This window comes from Rhodnius prolixus, unplaced genomic scaffold (assembly GCF_049639745.1).
Source record: "Rhodnius prolixus isolate KJV_2025 unplaced genomic scaffold, Rpr scaffold_2, whole genome shotgun sequence".
Taxonomy (NCBI): domain Eukaryota; kingdom Metazoa; phylum Arthropoda; class Insecta; order Hemiptera; family Reduviidae; genus Rhodnius; species Rhodnius prolixus.
In genome coordinates, this window is record NW_027411592.1 from 26928284 (window position 1) to 26947261 (window position 18978).

Here is an 18978-nt window from a genome sequence, read left to right on the forward strand (position 1 = left end):
CATCGGGCGCAACTAATCTGACAGATGTACGCGGACGCTAAGTAACACCACATACGACTCAAGAGTACAACACCGACAGGCCGTTTGGTTAGAAGAAGGTAAAAGAGGAAGCTACTGAGGGCCATGGCTCATTCAAAGAAATACCTGAGTTGTTATCAATAAGAAAATGCCCTCTTCATCTCACAGATTAAATGCGCCCGATGGGGGGGTTAAATATTTAAATTAATTAGATTAAACATTACTTTAAAATAGATAACTCTCAGTAGTATAAATTATACTAAAATGGTGTCCATTCCTCTCTCGTTAATTGAATCATTCGAAAAATGTTGCAAATAAAGGTTGCAGACATACACGAGTGACAACAACGTATACAATCTATACAGAAAATCCATGTTCGAAAAACTAAACTAATTCCGATTTTTCCAGGCAGGCTTCACTTCCAACTATCTAATTAGGTGTCGTGGACAGAAGCGACTAGCAAACAACATACTCTACTATAAATTTCTCATTTTAACCATTAAATAAAAACTAAGGCCTAATCTGGAAATCCAGTACATTACATCTTAGCTTTGGTGGTCTCGCCACTAACCGCTCGGCTACCTTCGTACCTCATTTTCCAAAAAATCTCAAAAAAAATAATAATAATTTTTCGGTAGTAAATTTGTTTTTTAAACATTATATTATTGAACATTATATTAAGAAAAAGTAACCCCACTTTAGTGTATAAGTTTTAAGTTCAAAAAACACATTAAAATTGTATTTAACCGGAGGCCACCAATGGAATCACTTTTAGAAAAAATTTAAAACTATAAAAAGTTGCAGACCAACACAATTACAACTAGCGTGATTATTGAACATTATTCAATCGGTGGAGACATTTTCGAGGAAAATCTAGACAAAGTCCATTTGGTAAACCGCTACAGAATAACTACAGAATCTAAGAGTTGTAAACTAATTGCTGAGGTACGCTAGTGGATAATATTTTAAAAATTAAATTCACCAAATGACTAGATATCAGTTTATTGTAACCTCCAAACATGCAGAAAATACAAACCTAATCCGACAATCGAAGACCAGCTGTTGCACAGTTTTGTATCAGAGAATATGCAACGGTGATACCGAACATCCACTTGGCATTCTATGATTTAACACTGAGAAAAAGATTCATGGAAAAATGTTTACATCACAATGGACGAGAATTTTTCATAGTAATAAACAATTATATAAACATATGTATGCTTGAAACTATTTGTTGAATTAAAATCGTTGATTATAATTTTTAGAACAATGTCCTAGTAGTCTTGAATGCTTCACACTAAATATGGGGTTTTGGTTAATTCATCTAAACAAGAACACTTTAATCTAAAGAAAAATATATTTGAACAAATATTCATCGCCCTACACGAAAATCTTTCAAGCCTCTTGTCACAATAATAATAGATTGACTGAGAACAGAACTTCGCCACTAATACGTATAACTAATATTTTAAGTAGCAACGAATACAATTCTCTTGCGAAGGGTATACTCCTTCCCCGGAAACCTCTAAAATGAGTTTCTGTTTAATAAAAACTGTTTAAACAAAATTTATAGTTTCCAAATGTATGTGGATGGTGAGATAAACAAAAAATAATCGTTGTGAAGAGGTTTGCATAAGAATATAATCTTATTTATTCTATATCTATTCAATTGTCGCACTAAGTAAATTTAAGTCTCATAACCTTAACAAAAACTTAACAGTTTTTAAAAAAGAGATTCTCTAAGGTAAGATATCGAACTAGTTGGGACATTGGCTTGTCACCATTGATTCTGACCCTTAATTCTCTCGCAAGATTATTAGAATTTGTATTTAATAAATATTATTTTGCGCCAAAAGTGATTAAAATGAAGTTAGTAAGCTAATAGAATTAGTTCTTACACCAAATTTAATGTAATCTTAAATAGTGATAATCTGCAAAATCCAATTTGCTTAATTAATGCAATTTTGCTTAATTCGAGATTCTTAATTCACAAATTGTTTCTAAATCTTTTAGAATAATCTTGTCTTCATGGCTACCGAAAACTTCCTGGGGAACAATTTGCTAAAGGAAATATTTCATATAAAAGTGAAAATGAATGAAAATAAAATTTTGATTTCACCTTCTCGCTGTTGTCGACTTCACTGCCGCTACATCACGCTCTAAAAACGTGCTCTTTTAGTCCCGAACTAACAACAGTACTTAAACAGAACAAAGTTAAATGAAAACATGTCCAGTTTCACCCTCTTAAATTTTAACTTCATTTTGAATAGATATTTATTGAAAGAGTCCAAAAGTCAAGGAACAATCAGCAGTAGTTAGAGAGTCATTCAGGAGGAAATTGCAGGCACCTAATTTTGTTAATTAGACACCGAATTCAGTAGCTGGAATATTATGTTCGCCTAAAATTATTTCATATCACATAGTGAACTGTACTGTAAATATGTGTAAACTATGATGTCATGCGAAATTACACAGTGACGTCATGATATATTCCCTGCTATCTATGGAGATTGAGTTTCAATCAGGCGGTGTTTTCATACACGCAATAATATGTATATCAAGTTACAGTTAGGTGTAGCGGAGGAGCGACCTTGCCTCTTTAGGCCATCAACTCAGGCTCCCCACCAGATTCTCTACTCTGTTCAGCTTCACTTACTCATACTGCCTTCATTAGTAAACCTGCAGCCACATTCATTGTCCAGTTTTCTACATAGTTATTTCAAGATATAAAACTTGAAATTCTTAGTGAGTTGTTTATTTTAAGTAATTCTTCTTCTTCTTCTTATTCTTTTTTAAAGTAACTGTACTTCTTACTGAAAGACATTTAATTGTCTATTAACCATTTATATTTTATTACCTTTAGGCGACAGATTTCTTCCACAGCCACTTTAATTTATTGATTTTTACAGTATATTTTCTGAATTCTATCAACAATTCAACTTTATTTACAGAATATCTCTGTTTCTGATGGCTAAACACGGGAAATCAACTGTAGAGCAAAAATTCAACACAAATTGTCTAGTAAAACCATTTTGTAGTAGGATTTAAAAATGATAATTCAATGTAGGAGGCCGTGGTTCATTATTTTTTATTTATCTATTTTGTTGGTGTCACTAGAGCACTACGTAATTCAAATTGGGAGCAATAATAATCTCTAATTACTTTCTATATTCTCACACACTACTAAGAGAAGTTATTGTAATCACTGGAAACATAATATTTATTTTGAGGTCCCCTGAATACAAAAAAGTGTTTTTTTTACAAATTGGCTTTTGTGTGTAAGAGTATCTATCTATCGTAACTCAAAACGAAAAATCTCAAAAAAAAAAACTAATTTAAAAAACTAAATGGAAGCACCACTTCCTGAATAAATACTGAATACTGAATATATTTTTAAGTATTTTGAGATTTTCTAAAAAAAGTGCTCCTATAATTTTATTTTTAAAAAAATCTTGTGGTAAAGCAACATATCAATTGAAAATCTCTTCCTCTTTTAGATGGCCATTTATGTGTAATGTCCTGACGATCCTATCTCTTGAGTATTGACAGGCGAGTTACTTTGCCTAACCCGTCATGGAATTACAAAATCAGATTAATCAACTGACAGACGTTTCTCCACATAAACGTAGAAAATGGCCGATTTGTAAAAGAACAACTTCCTTACTGAAGAATTGTTTAAACCCCAATAAGATTGGGTTCAAATCCAATTTCTAAACTACACGAACAAGGACTAACAACCCGGAAGAACAACTAACTACGAGGTCTATAGATTAAGTAATGAGACTGATTTTTTTAAATTTTTTTTATGCAAAAAGAATTACAATTCTATATTGTCACCTTCAAAATAACTTCCTTCTGAAGCCACACAGCACTGGAGACGTTTCTTCCACTCCTCATAGCAGTGCTCGAACTCCGATACTGGAATAGCCTTCAGCTGGTCGGTTATAGCCGTTTGAATGTTTTCGACTGCTCCAAAATGAATTCCCTTGAGGTGATTTTTCAACTTCGGGAAGAGAAAAAAGTCACAAGGACTCAAGTCAGGTGAATAAGCAGGCTGAGGAGCCACAGGAATGTTTTTACTGGCCAAATAACTCGTTTATTGAAATTGCAAGGATGGCGAAGTCGATGATCAAATGCATGCTGATTTGTTTTTTCGATATCCAAGGAATCGTCCACAAAGAGTTTCTACCTCAAGGTCAAACAGTCAATCAACATTTTTACCGAGATGTTCTTGAAAAACTTCGAAAAAGGGTCATTCGTGGGAGACCAAACATCAAGAACAAGTGGGTGTTGCACCACGATAATGCTCCTTGTCACACAGCTATTTCAATAAACGAGTTTTTGGCCAGTAAAAACATTCCTGTGGCTCCTCAGCCTCCTTAATCGCCTGACTTGAGTCCTTGTGGCTTTTTTCTCTTCCTGAAGTTGAAAAATCACCTCAAGGGAACTCATTTTGGGACAGTCGAAAACATTCAAACGGCTGTAACCGACCAGCTGAAGGCTATTCCAGTATCGGAGTTCGAGCACTGCCATGAGGAGTGGAAGAAACGTCTCCAGCGTTGTGTGGCTTCAGAAGGAAGTTATTTTGAAGGTGACAATATAGAATTGTAATTCTTTTTGCATAAAAAAAATTTAAAAAAATCAGTCTCATTACTTAGTCTACAGGCCTCGTAGTTAGTTGTTCTACCGGGTTGTTAGTCCTTGTTCGTGTAGTTTAGAAATTGGGTTTGAACCCAATCTTATTGGGGTTTAAACAATTCTTCAGTAAGGAAGTTGTTCTTTTACAAATCGGCCATTTTCTACGTTTATGTGGAGAAATGTCTGTCAGTTGATTAATCTGATTTTGTAATTCCATGACGGGTTAGGCAAAGTAACTCGCCTGTCAATACTCAAGAGATAGGATCGTCAGGACATTACACATAAATGGCCATCTAAAAGAGGAAGAGATTTTCAATTGATATGTTGCTTTACCACAAGATTTTTTTAAAAATAAAATTATAGGAGCACTTTTTTTAGAAAATCTCAAAATACTTAAAAATATATTCAGTATTCAGTATTTATTCAGGAAGTGGTGCTTCCATTTAGTTTTTTAAATTAGTTTTTTTTTTTGAGATTTTTCGTTTTGAGTTACGATAGATAGATACTCTTACACACAAAAGCCAATTTGTAAAAAAAACACTTTTTTGTATTCAGGGGACCTCAAAATAAATATTATGTTTCCAGTGATTACAATAACTTCTCTTAGTAGTGTGTGAGAATATAGAAAGTAATTAGAGATTATTATTGCTCCCAATTTGAATTACGTAGTGCTCTAGTGACACCAACAAAATAGATAAATAAAAAATAATGAACCACGGCCTCCTACATTGAATTATCATTTTTAAATCCTACTACAAAATGGTTTTACTAGACAATTTGTGTTGAATTTTTGCTCTACAGTTGATTTCCCGTGTTTAGCCATCAGAAACAGAGATATTCTGTAAATAAAGTTGAATTGTTGATAGAATTCAGAAAATATACTGTAAAAATCAATAAATTAAAGTGGCTGTGGAAGAAATCTGTCGCCTAAAGGTAATAAAATATAAATGGTTAATAGACAATTAAATGTCTTTCAGTAAGAAGTACAGTTACTTTAAAAAAGAATAAGAAGAAGAAGAAGAATTACTTAAAATAAACAACTCACTAAGAATTTCAAGTTTTATATCTTGAAATAACTATGTAGAAAACTGGACAATGAATGTGGCTGCAGGTTTACTAATGAAGGCAGTATGAGTAAGTGAAGCTGAACAGAGTAGAGAATCTGGTGGGGAGCCTGAGTTGATGGCCTAAAGAGGCAAGGTCGCTCCTCCGCTACACCTAACTGTAACTTGATATACATATTATTGCGTGTATGAAAACACCGCCTGATTGAAACTCAATCTCCATAGATAGCAGGGAATATATCATGACGTCACTGTGTAATTTCGCTTCAGAAGGAAGTTATTTTGAAGGTGACAATAGAGAATTGTAATTCTTTTTGGATAAAATTTTTTAAAAAAAATCAGTCTTATTACTTAATTTACAGTTATGTTAATCCTTGAACAGAGTGTAATAGTCTAGTTGGTTCAAATGTTAGAAAAAGAAAAGTAAATAAAAAAATTAACTTTAAATAAATAATATATGTATATTTGCCTAATGTAAAAGTCTTAAAAAATAAAGATTAAGGAAGATAATTACCTGAAGAAGGAATAGAATACTACAGAATCCTATTTGTTTTGCAACAATGGTGTCATTTTCAACATTTCACAAGGTATTTAATGACTAACATTAGCGGTAGAAATCTGAAAAGGAATTTAGACAGAAAAAAAGAAACAAAAAAAATAAATAAATAAAAGGAGTACGAAGTTAATGTTGTTGTTGTAGTAAGATAGTTGAGCTGAGAATGCTGCGGGGGGTCCAGTGCAATGTGGGTACCTGGTGTGTGCCCGAGGCAGCACAAGTACCGGCACACGACACATTAATAATACAGTTTGGCCGATATAAGACGAAATCTAAGAGTTGAGTGGGAGGCAATAGAAAGACAATGGCCGAGGTTACTGACTGAAAGACAAACTCACCCAACTACGTCTTACTAAAAACATTTCTTAGCTCTGCTCAATTGAGCTGGTTCCTAACCTTCTAACTACAGCAAGCACAGTTTTATTAGGTTTGGGAAATGTTTAAAAATCGCATAAATAAATGGAGAGCGAAACTTTATTGTACTTTTTAAATCACTTGTTTTACTCGTTTTAAACTTATAACCGCGTTTGCTCAGATACAGGTCGGCCATCTTAATTCGAGGCAGACCTACTTTATAATAAATAAATTCCCTATTAAATAGACAATAATTACTTAATTCTTCCCAACCCACGAATTTGGTCTGCACATAAAAGTGGAACCGTCGGTTAGCTTGTTCAAAATAGACGTAGGTGGCAGTGGTCATATCTTCAGGTAACTTGGCGCCACTGCAAATATCGCCAGCCTAAAATACAACGCCCAACAAATGCATTTATCACAATTCACACAATTCATTTGATATGCCAGTAGATATTCTTATGCAGGTATTCAAACTTTTCTTAATTACAACAAGTAATTAGCACGCCAAATTCAATAAAAATCGTCCGATATAATATTTTTAAAAAATGAAAAATGAATAAACAAGATTCTACTCAGTAAAATCGCACTTTGATCAACGGATTATCCTCAAATTCGAAATTTCAGCCCTAATATTACCGTACTTTATTACTACATACACCTAATCTTTAGAAGCAACAATTATCCAGAGAATTTCCCCATACCTCTCCCCCTCACAAAAAAATCTTGCGTCAAATAAAGCGATGGAACTTTTTGAGAATCTGATTTATACTAAATACAAAGGAAAGCGTGAAAACCAGCTTCCAAAATACCGAAAAACGCAGAAACCATTTCATTACGTATTCTCTCATTTGTGGATTTCAATCAAAAAAAAATTTCCGCAGCAATCTCACTTTCATTTTGACACTAAATATAAAAAATGTGCAGTTTTTTTGTGCTTTTAATTTTTACATTATTCTGTTCGCACACACGCTAACACGTTATGTGTTAAAAAAATGGCTTTTTTGTGTTCGAATTGTATCAAAACTGAATTGTCAATAAACAATCTGGCAACATTGTTGCATTTTGTCTGACTGCAACGCATTCAACGATTGTCAGGGACGCAAGTGACTTAAAAAATGAGATTAGAATTGTTTATCGCAGCGAGTTGTAGAATTGAACTATTATATTAAAGTTGGTTTGTCGCCTAATTTTTATTAAACATAATTTACAATCGACTTTACTGGAATAAGGTCGAGCTTATTTTATAACGGTGGCTTTTAAAAGTAATTGCCTTTATACATACATTATGAAATAATTCGACAAATACAATTAACATAAAAAGCTTTTAAAACGTTTCTTTATATGGAGATATCTACAGATTATTAGTTAATTACAAAGTCGTAAAATGAAATATTTGTACAATAATGCGAGTAACTCGACCTCTCCGATAAAAATTGCAGCTTTTATATTGATATATGTACAGGCTGATAGATCCAGTATGACAAGTATCCTGTTATGGACATAAATAATCCAGAACAGCAACCAAACTGCACCAACTGAGCGATCATAAATTAAATAAAAATTAAAAATAAAAATAAGCAACGTAAGAGTAATAAATTCCAGGGCGCTTGAGGGCCTAACAAAGATGGATATTTGACTGACAGCAGTACAGAATATAGCAAACAGACGAACCGAGAAAGAGAGTGGAAAGAAATGGTCGATAAATAAAAACGTGAATAAGGAGTTGAAGGTGGTCAGAGTTTGGTGTCGGCAAAAACAACTAACAGTTTCTGACTTGACCAGCGTTACATACAAGGCCCTAATTAAGCGCTCCCTGCCTCGGTTGGTGGGTCACAAGAATCGCGCTGCTTCTCAGCCGTTTCTAACTTGTATATTTTTACAACTACTACGTCAAACCATCTAGAGCTACCCGTTTAAAATAGCAAATCTTTGATACGCCACTCTAAAAGCATTTGGCTTTTATATGAAAGTCGTACGCGCACCAACAAGAATTTGGACTCACTCAAACGGTAATAATTTATTTGTAGCGGTATATTTTACCATTTGTATGCAATTTTTTTTACAATTTATGCACTGTACTTGACAAATGTCGTGAAATTTGGGATTTGATTTCTATAAACAGTACAGATAACAGCCAGTTTGCGATTGTAGACCAAGTAGTCGATTTGAGAGTGTCACTTGTTAGATCTTAAACTATTGCCGGATATATCTGTATTTGGATCCAGATCAAAACAACAGGATTCTGTGCAACGGAGTTTATTCAACCATAGCTCATAACTCGCAACTCGTTTCTACAAACAATAAATATTTTTGTACTTATATGAATAATATATGCTAACAAATTAACAATAAATATGATATTTACCACATTTATCTGCTTCTCCGAATCCAAAACCCAAAACTAGATACCAAACTAACTACAAAACTGAATACTAATAATATTCTTAACACATCAATCATATGATAGTTATTCTAAAATAGAACCTACATGTTCGATACTTATTCTAAAATAGCAACCCATGTGTTGCGCACTAACAATATCTACAATTATCTTATTGAAATAGCAGAGTTACTGTTCTCCGTTAGAGGTGACATTGTCACGCAGCCATTAAAGTTCTTTAGATCTCATAGTAAGAACCAATCCTCACTTGCTGCTGTTAATTGTTTGAGAGTGATGAATATTCTCTGCTTCTTGGTCCACTGGGCACTCCTAGAAGTTAGTATGCTGAAAAGATAGCACTTGAGGGAGCTTCGTTGGTTTCTCCAATTGGGTTGGTTGTCCCTGTACTCCATCAGAATAGGTGGAGATCCCATACCGACTGTCGTAAGGCAAAAGAGACTCTGGCCCTGTCTAGCCCAACTTTCGCCTTGCCCGAACACAAATTTGTGAAACTTTTGGTGAATCTAATGAATCTGCGCACCATGTTGTAGAGGAATGTTTCGCTTATGCCAGAAACGAGTTGGGGGTTTCGTGAATAGTTGCGTCTGGAAAGAAAAATGAAATCTCTAAGTTTATGTAACATACTGAGTGAATAGGTCGTCCTCTACCCTAGTTTGATGCGGTTAGCTTATGTGGCTACATCAAATAGATTCCCTGATACAGTTTTTAAACTTGCTAAAAAAATTGAACTCTTGTGAGTGACATTTAATCAAGTCTGGTGTTTACCACAAAACAGAGAAAAAATAAATAAATTAGATAAAACAAAAAATGTTAATCGTGTTACAAAACGATTACTTAAAAAAATATCAGTAAAAAAAGCAACTGAAGTTGAGTAAGAAATCCCGGACCAACCTCAATGTTTCTAGCACCTGCTATCCTATTTCAAAGAACACCTGGGCCTACAGAACCTACTCTGTTTGTACTCCTACACATACTGGCATGAATGAACTACACACAGCTAGAACAATATAATCTTTGCTGCATAAATTATAGAGAAGTTAATGAATCTTATTCATTTTGTTTATGAGCTGCCTGATTGTGTTCGTGAGCAGTTCCTCGTATTTCTCTCCAAGGGCAATCTTTCAACACTGTATCGGACTGCTTTTTACCACTCGGAATTGAGGGGGAAAAATTGACGGAGTGTCAGCATTTGGTGTTTATGTGATTGTGCTATGGAGTTTTAACATTAGATTAAACAATGTCGTCATATTCGGCAAAATAGCTGGCATGGTAGATCTTTTGGAAAAGCTCTGTGTACAGTACAACCAAAACAGGTAACAAACAAAACTTTAGTGTTCAAACAGACCCCTAAGGAGAAAAACTCAGCTCTCTCCTGTATGGCATTATTCAGTCATTACGGTGCTGTCTTAATGAGAAAGACGACGATAGATAGCATTGCCAGCATTGTATAATCGTGGAGAGGCATAGAACTGAAATTTTTGAACAAAATTTTGCAATGAAAATCTCCTTACTGTCAACATGGATAAACGTACGTTTTTGCTTTTCTTCTGACCATCCTAGAAAATCACGGAATTGGTGGTACATCCGCTGGTACTGACATAGCGATGTAATGTATTTACAATGATGTAAATATCTACTATTGTAGCTATATACTTGCATACTTACACTATTGTATATCATTATAATATATTGTTAACGGGAAAACACAATAGTTTCCAACTAAAGAACTATATGTATTTATGTACATACAGACCCCATCAATTTTTGTAGGGATCGTAACTCAATGAAAGCAAAAGAATCTAAAGTTGACACATCTACTTTGTTAGCTTATACAACAGCCTATGTTATATCCTGTATGTGTTTACACCAAGAATAAAAAAAAAAAAAAAACTTTACTGGAACAACAAATAATAAGACACAATGCATACTGCAGACAAAAGATGAAATGAAAAATACATAAGACAGTTAGTTACTGTAGACAGTAAAGTTATAACAGAACTGTGGGTTTATAAAATATAAAAAGAAATATAGGCCAATGTGATAAAGAGGTAGGTTTTCTTATGTTACAATAATAACTTCAACAGCCAAGCCAGAAGAACACTGGCAGACATATGACACGCATAACTGACTTCTTTGCTAGTGTTGAAAAACGTTACGGGGACAGCCCTTATAACGGGAAGAGCAAATAACACTTTATTATCTAGTGACAGCAACCGCGGTAGTCATGATATAGCGATCTTTTTGTAATAAAGCAGCATAGATCATGAAGGCTGTTTGTTACATGTGTTCAATTGTTCTAAAACTGTCGTATGTATATAATAATAAGAAATTGTAATGAATATTCATAGAGACAATAAACCACATTCTAGAATTAGAAAGAAATGTAATGAAACGTTATCAAAGATTAAAAAATATTATTTTATTACTTTAACTTTATTCATCTGCCATTCACAATCTACAGAAGCTGCCCTATTGCAATACTCTCGCTGGAGTTTGTCGCTATGAAGGTGGTCACGAAGCCAACAGCGTCTCAACTGACATATTGTACAATCTAGAAGCGAGGTGGAGGCAAGATTTTGAACCAGAGGATTGGCGCAGAAAAGAAAACTACACGCAGGACTCGAACTGGTGACCTTCTATTTATAAATCAACCCTTTGTAACCACTATACCAAAGCTACCAACTCTGTCTGAATGATTAAGGCGGGTTTGCTAGGCTTGCTATTTGTTACATTCGTGCTTTAGCGCGCTTCTTCTGTCTCGGAACCCTCCGAGAACTTCACAAATTGAAGTAATTTTTCAATTATTGACAACTAAGCCATTTATTCGAAATCTGAATGGATCCTCAGCACATCCTCCATTGTAGCACGCATGTTTTTTCTATTCCTGACAGGTTTTAGATTTGCATCTATCACTAAAAGTTGATCTGACAAAGGATAGAATCAACGATATTAATATTTATTTTATAACTTAAAGAGATCAAGTCGCCTAAATTATTTTGTTAACATATTTTCAGAAATAATCTCATTAAGGAAGTTATTTTGAGTATCATAAATTAAGTGAATAATTAATGCGAAACTAGAGTATTTACATCACCAATAAACGCGCCTCTTTAAGCTATTTTATTTACAGGATTTCTAAAACGCGTTAAATTGTAACTTCGCCAGTATAGATTTCCAGTTGGTTGTATCAATTTAACACAGAATTTTCTGAAAAATATTAAGAGTTTAACGAAGCTATAGGACCGCCCTAGGAATTGGGCATAACTAGCAGCTTTGTCTGTTCATGTTAAAGAAAATTATTTTAAGGCGAGGTTTGTTAGTATAAACCTTGATAATTTCTAAATTAATTAAAAGTAAATAATATTTCACTTTTTAAGACAAGTCTTAATGTTCAACTACTAATTACATGATTGTGGATGATACAGGAAGCTCATAGTTTTCTATTGACACTTTTTCTAACAAAAAGTAACTGCACGAGAGATTCGCATAGATAGCTACACGAGAGATAAGCATCTCCCACATAGAAGAAGTTAAACAGCAAACTTAACCCTACAATTCGGTAAAGAATTCATTAAAATCTGAACAATACGAAAAGAAATATAAAGGTTTGAAATTTCATCAAGCTTACTCCTCTCCTATTCGATGTACCTCCAAAAGGCACATCTACATAAAATTCCGAATCGAATGACATCTTATTCATAAAAATCGGTTCGTGCGTTTAGGCGCTACGTTGTTTACAAAGAAGGTAACAATTTTTGAAAATGCCGTTTTTGCCCATTTTCAGCAACTTTTTTTAAAAAATCTATTAGATCTTTGCTGTTGCTAAAAAATTGCATCTATAAAGGTGGATTTGCCTTATATATAAATCTAGGAATTTTATCTTTTACAGAAAAAGAGGAAAACATTGTCAAAGATGGGTGTTTCTTAATGTTACGCTTTTTCGTGCAGTTTTTGACGATCAACCCTTATACAACTGCCCTACCGGACAGTTTTAATTACGTGTGTATACACGTCAAAACAAATCTCTCTTATACGACGTGTATACTCGTGAAAAATATAAAATTGCCATTAACTATAAAAACTCGAAATTTTAATAAAATACAATAAGAATATTATTTGGTGCGATGTTTCCTTTATATTACCAATAGAACTGCCAAGTATTCTATACGGAGGGGGGTGGAGGGAGTCAGCCAAATGATAAGTGGTTGGTACATGTTTGGTCTCCGCATTAGAGATTGGGAATTACGCACTCAAATAAAAGCTTTCAACCCTTGTGCAATGCCGTTTTTACCTTAGATAGAGGTTCAGACCTCAGTACGAGCATGATTTCATTTTGCACAGAATTCAAAGCTCTTTTCTTCCTTATAAAAGCTCTTGCGTCTCTAGTTAACTAGGCAATACATTAGTGAAGCGGTGCAAGATTTTGAATGAGCACAGAATGCTCTTTAATCTCAAGCCCCAGAAATTGCAGAAAAAATGCTTGCAGTGACTATTATGACGGTGTAAAATTTTGATTGTTTTGCCCTGCGTTCGACGTGTGTACACGTTATTGTCTGATTTGAATTGGATGATTTATTTCATGAATTTTACATTGGTGAAACGTTTCGCACCAATCAATCATCAGTCTTAAAGTTAAATTCAATTAAGGTTAAATGAGTGACAAGAACAATATTCGATTATCTCAGTATATATCAAAGGTACATATTATCAGACATATTTACTTTAAAAATTACAGTAATTTTTAGACCATATTTGTATAGAAACTTCGGTTGATTTGAAACTTTTGACAATAGTGGCTTAGACATACTGGACTCCCACGCGGAGGTCCCGGGTTCGAATCCGGCTGCTGACCCTTAGATTTTTTCTTCCTAGGAGCTTCTTACAGCTCACTGTCCGGTGATGGACAGTGTTGTCTGTAAAGAGAGAACACTGTCCGGAGGCCGGCAGTGCACTGGAAAAAGCTCCGGGCGCCAATAACCATAGATGTTGACGCGCCTTAAATCATAAAAAAAAAAAAAAATAAAAAAAAAATAAAAAAAAAAAATAGTGGCTTAGTCTCTATACATAAGGGAGCTGTTTTGTTCCATTATTCTTGGTAAATTCGGCTAGATACGAGGGTCGTTTGAAAAGTCCGTGCAAAGTCAGAGAGATAGCACCACTGGTGCGTATCGAGGTTATGTTTAGTTAGTAGCATCTCTTGGAAGAACACACACCAAGTTACAGCCAGATCGGTCTATTTCTTTGTGTTTGGCATTCGTTTGAATCGAGGAAGACGAGTGATTTTCAAAAAATGGACGAAAAAGAATTTCGTGTGTTGATTAAACACTACTTTATGAAAGGCAAAACGCCTCAGGAGACTAAAGAGAAGCTTGATAAACATTATGGTGACTCTGCACCTTCGATTAGAGCAGTTTATAAGTGGTTTCAAAATTTTCGGAGTGGCCATATGGGGCACAAGTGACGCTGAACGTTCTGGACGCCCTGTTGAGGTTACTACTCCAGAAATCATTGATAAAAATCCATGAGATGGTGATGGATGACAGAAGAGTGAAGGTGCGTGAGATTGCTAGTGCTGTGGGCATCTCGAATGAACGGGTACATAATATTTTGCATCAACATTTGGACATGACAAAAGCTATCCGCAAGATTGGTGCCGCGATTGCTCACGCTTGACCAAAAACGAAATCGTGTGAAGTGTTGCAAGGACGGTTTGCAGCTGTTCCAGAAGAATCCGCAGGACTTTAAGCGTCGTTTCGTCATTGTGGATGAAACATGGATACATCACTACACTCCTGAGACCAAAGAACAATCTGAACAATGGGTTACCAAGGGGGAATCTGCGCCAAAAAAGGCGAAGACCGTTCCTTCGGCCGGAAAGATTATGGCGACTGTCTTTTAGGATTCGCAAGGAATAATCCTCATCGACTATCTGGAAAAGGGTAAAACTATTACAGGTGCATATTATTCATCTTTATTGGACCGTTTGAAAACCGAGCTGTAAGAAAAATGCCCACGATTGGCCCAGAAAAAAGTCCTTTTCCACCACGACAACGCACCAGCTCACACTTCAGCAGTTGTGGTCGCAAAATTAATGGAAATAGGGTTCTAAATCGTTTCACATCCCCCCTATTCTCCAGACTTGGCTCCCTCGGACTACTATTTGTTCCCCAATATGAAGAAATTGCTGGCGGGAAAAAGATTTTATTCAAACGAGGAGATGATTGCAGAAACGAATGGCTATTTTTCAGACTTGGACAAATCCTATTATTCGGAAGGGATCAACAAACTAGAGCAGCGTTGGACGAAGTGTATAAGCCTAAAAGGAGACTATGTTGAAAAATAAAAAAGGTTTACCCCAAAAAATTAAGTAGTTTTTATTTTTGCACGGACTTTTCAAACGACCCTCGTAGCTTTAAGGTGGTTTGTACTATTTAATCTAGAATTTTCACGACAATGTTGTTTGGTAAGTTTGTCATACCTGACCAATGGCAGTGATACGAATTTTAATGGTTATTAAAATAAAACATTCGAGGCTGCCACCTTACTGATATCAATAAAAAGATTTAACGTTTGTCCTGTTGGTTACTTTATTTTCTTTTTGTATAAATTTTGCCAACAGATTTGTTATACGTACTAACATAAATAGTAGTAGGGACTAGGTCAAATGCTTGGCAAAAAATAAAAAATAATGACTTAAATCGGTAATATTCTTTCTATCTAATTTACATACTTATCATGAAAGTGTAGTTTCCTGCTTCGCATTACCCGAAAGAGAGAGAATCTGCTTGGAAAGTGGCTTTCCACAGTGCTGTTGGTTGAAACTTAATTGAAAGGAAGAAACGAGATCTGTATGGTTCATGGTGTATTTAGATGCAGATGAGATGAATACATACTAAGTAGGCAATGTGGTGCACGTTGTTTAGCCTATCTGTGTCAATGGCAGCATATCTGAATGTCGTCTCCCGCAGTTCGTCCTGGTCTGCTTTCCTTCCTTTACATCTTTCAGCTTATTCACTAACAAGGATGAAATTGCAAAACAGTTGGTATTATTATTGCTTTAAGGGATATTGTAAAGAGATATTCTCTTTTTTCGTATGCCCAAAGAGTTTCTATCCTTCCACCATTACATGTGGGCGGTGTTACTGCAGATAAATAACAATTCCTCCTTCCAGCTATTTAGCGTAATGTGACGTATCGAATTATGTTATTGATGGAAACTTGATAACACGTAGTATGACAACAGAGAAAGCGTTCTTCAAAGTGTTTGAAAAGCTATCTCCACTGCCGTGTAACTAGCACCAATCCAGATAACAATGCCATGAAAGACCAATACTTGAGAGTTTCTGTTGTTAGTTTGAAGAATTAGCTAAACAACTTAGGATTTATACCATCTTTTCACCTAGTCTTTTTATTCATATAATTTTGACATCCACTTTCGATTCAATTAGCTTAATATTCCAGAACGTACTATACTTTCATAACACTCTTCTAATAAATCTCTTTAATAATGCAGAACTAAGTAAAGTAATCACCTACTTCTTCATTAAATTGTGTGAATGGGGAAGTAGAAACTCAGACATCTATAATAATTTTTATCAATTAAATAAGAACTGTGGACATCCCACTTGCTAATCCAAACTTCAAAAACCACAGAACCAAATCGACCCCAAATTAAAGAAAAAAAAAATCCATGAGACATCTGAGGCGCCACGGTAGCTGAGCGGTTAGAGACGTTAGACCTGTAAAGCTAATTTGTATTGTGGTACTGGGTTCGATTCCCGGTCTTAGGCTTTAGATTTTATTTAATGGTTAATAAAAGCAATTTATAGTAAAGTATTTTGCTAGTCGCCACCGTCCACCGACACCGTATTGGTAGTTGGACGTAAAGCCCGCCTGAAAGAATATGGGACCTCTGTGGGTGCTTTGATGATCCAATATTTTGGAATTAATAAAGATCCTTGACAGCCCTTCATAAATTAATTTCCAGACTGAAGATGTTAGACTTATTTCCTTCAGGAAGAACTGCGAACCATTCTGGTTATTTAGGTAGTTACAGGGGCTAGTTAGTTTTTTGTAATATGCAACTGAATTTTTTTAAAAATAATTCTACTTTGTTACTACTGAGTTACTTTCATCAACTTGAACAGATGAAGTTATCACTTTAAAGCACAAAGTATTTAAGATATTGTTTTTTTTTAAATGATTAGACTGTCACAGCCAAACTGGATATTTTAAAACTTTTAAAGTAGTATATCTAGTTATATGATATTCTTGCTTTAAATAGCAGATATCAAGAGCGAAAACTAACAAAACTTTCGATCTCTATAAGTTAGCTCATCCTCATTAAACTGATTAATAGCTGCAACAAATTCAGTCATGATTAAATCATGCGAAAGTAATTAGAATAAAGTGTTTGTGCCTTTTTCCATCCACGCAAGTATTAACGAATGAAACGATTTTTATTAATTGTAAGATTATTCGAACAGATTTAATTAACCAAATATAATTAAGCCGAAGAAAGTTCCGCCTTATAAAATCGTTATTTTCCTGCAAGAACCACATCAGTGCTTTGCAGTTGGTTCCGGCCAATTTAATCTACAATAAGGTACTTATGTACGTATATGATATTTCACAGAAACTCTTAAAAAAATTATTTTTAGCTGATAGGTTTGTGCCCTTAGATAACTCAAGAGGAGGAGTTTAACAGGATAAAGAGACATGGAAGAAGAAAGCACATCTACCGGCTTCTGACGACTTAACTATAACTTCAGGAAATCGAAGTTGTCCCATGCCCTTTTAACCGTAATAAATGTCAAGAAAAAGGATGGCATTGGCCGAATAGTCCTTTAAAAAAAATATTTTTTACTAGTCCTAACATACTTCTGGAAAATACATAATTCGAAAGTCGCCATAGAGGATATTCCCCCTTTTTTTCGGAATAAATCTTGAACAATTCCATTTATGAAGCTGGAGAAAAACTAATTCTGTTTTAGTTGATAAGTTTTGACTAATTAGCATGTTATTTCTTAGCGATAAGCTTTTGGAGAAAACAACTAATTAGCAGAATAAGGTACTATCTGAACTATAATCGCTTTGATGTAACAATTGCTTTGGTCACCAAAACGGTACAGTGGATGAGTTAATTTGGAGTAAAAAAAAAAGTCAGTTATGGTAACTTGAAACATTAAACTCATTGTTAGGCAGAATGTGCATATTAGAGAAGACTTACAGCTGTTGAGGCCAGCCAGGACTTGTGGCTCCATAACTTTCCATAGCTTCTTATTCCATAGTTTCAGAAAATTTTATCAATCGAGGAAATGCATGAGCTGAAACCTTGATCAAGTTTTATGTCTAAGAATGCATGAATTTAGAAATAACTGAAAAAAAAAAAGAAGAAAGCATTTAAGAGCAGAATTTAACCTCTCTTTTAAACTAAAGATTAAAATTTAAATTCAGTAATTCGTTTCAAAAATTTTTTTTTTTTTTTTTCACTTTATTTTTATAATTACAACTGCAACAATTGTTGCACCAAGTAAATCTGATCTTATTGGTTCAGTTCTCTTGAAAAGTCATGGTTGGAGCAATCACCCACTGGCGAAACTCCTTCACAATGATTTAATCATAACAGATCTCTAGGCCATTTTCGCTTCAGTCGACGAGGAGGATTGTCTGGAAGGTTTAGAGAGGAAAGTTGTTGGACAAGAGGATTAGGATGGAGAGCTAGGAGGCTGTGAAATTTACGGTAGCGAGACTTTATTAGGTCAGTGACGAAAGGGATGTGAAGGTCAGTATGTATTGTAAGGTTAGAAATGTAGTAAGGAGCATTCAGGATTTTCCGAAGGATTTTAGACTGTAGTGTCTGCAGGCGTTTGGAGTTAGAAGGTTTGGTTGAGCCCCACACTTCAGCTCCGTATGTCCATATGGGTCTTAACAGTGTTTTGTAA

General features: G+C 34.7%; 1 protein-coding gene across 5 annotated transcripts in view; it reads right to left on the minus strand.

Moving 5' to 3' along the window:
• The window catches only part of mwh (multiple wing hairs), a 307353-nt gene that overhangs the window by 201069 nt on the left and 87306 nt on the right, over positions 1 to 18978 (minus strand). The window contains exon 1 of one of the 5 annotated variants that reach the window (XM_074118650.1): positions 8999 to 9061. The exons of 2 other annotated variants lie outside the window; for them this stretch is intronic. The gene's annotated coding sequence lies outside the window, so the exon portion shown is untranslated. Of the gene's footprint in view, positions 1 to 2137; positions 2206 to 8998; positions 9062 to 9171; positions 9619 to 18978 lie in introns of those variants that run through there. 2 more of the 5 variants (XM_074118652.1, XR_012455460.1) reach the window with 2 other exon arrangements.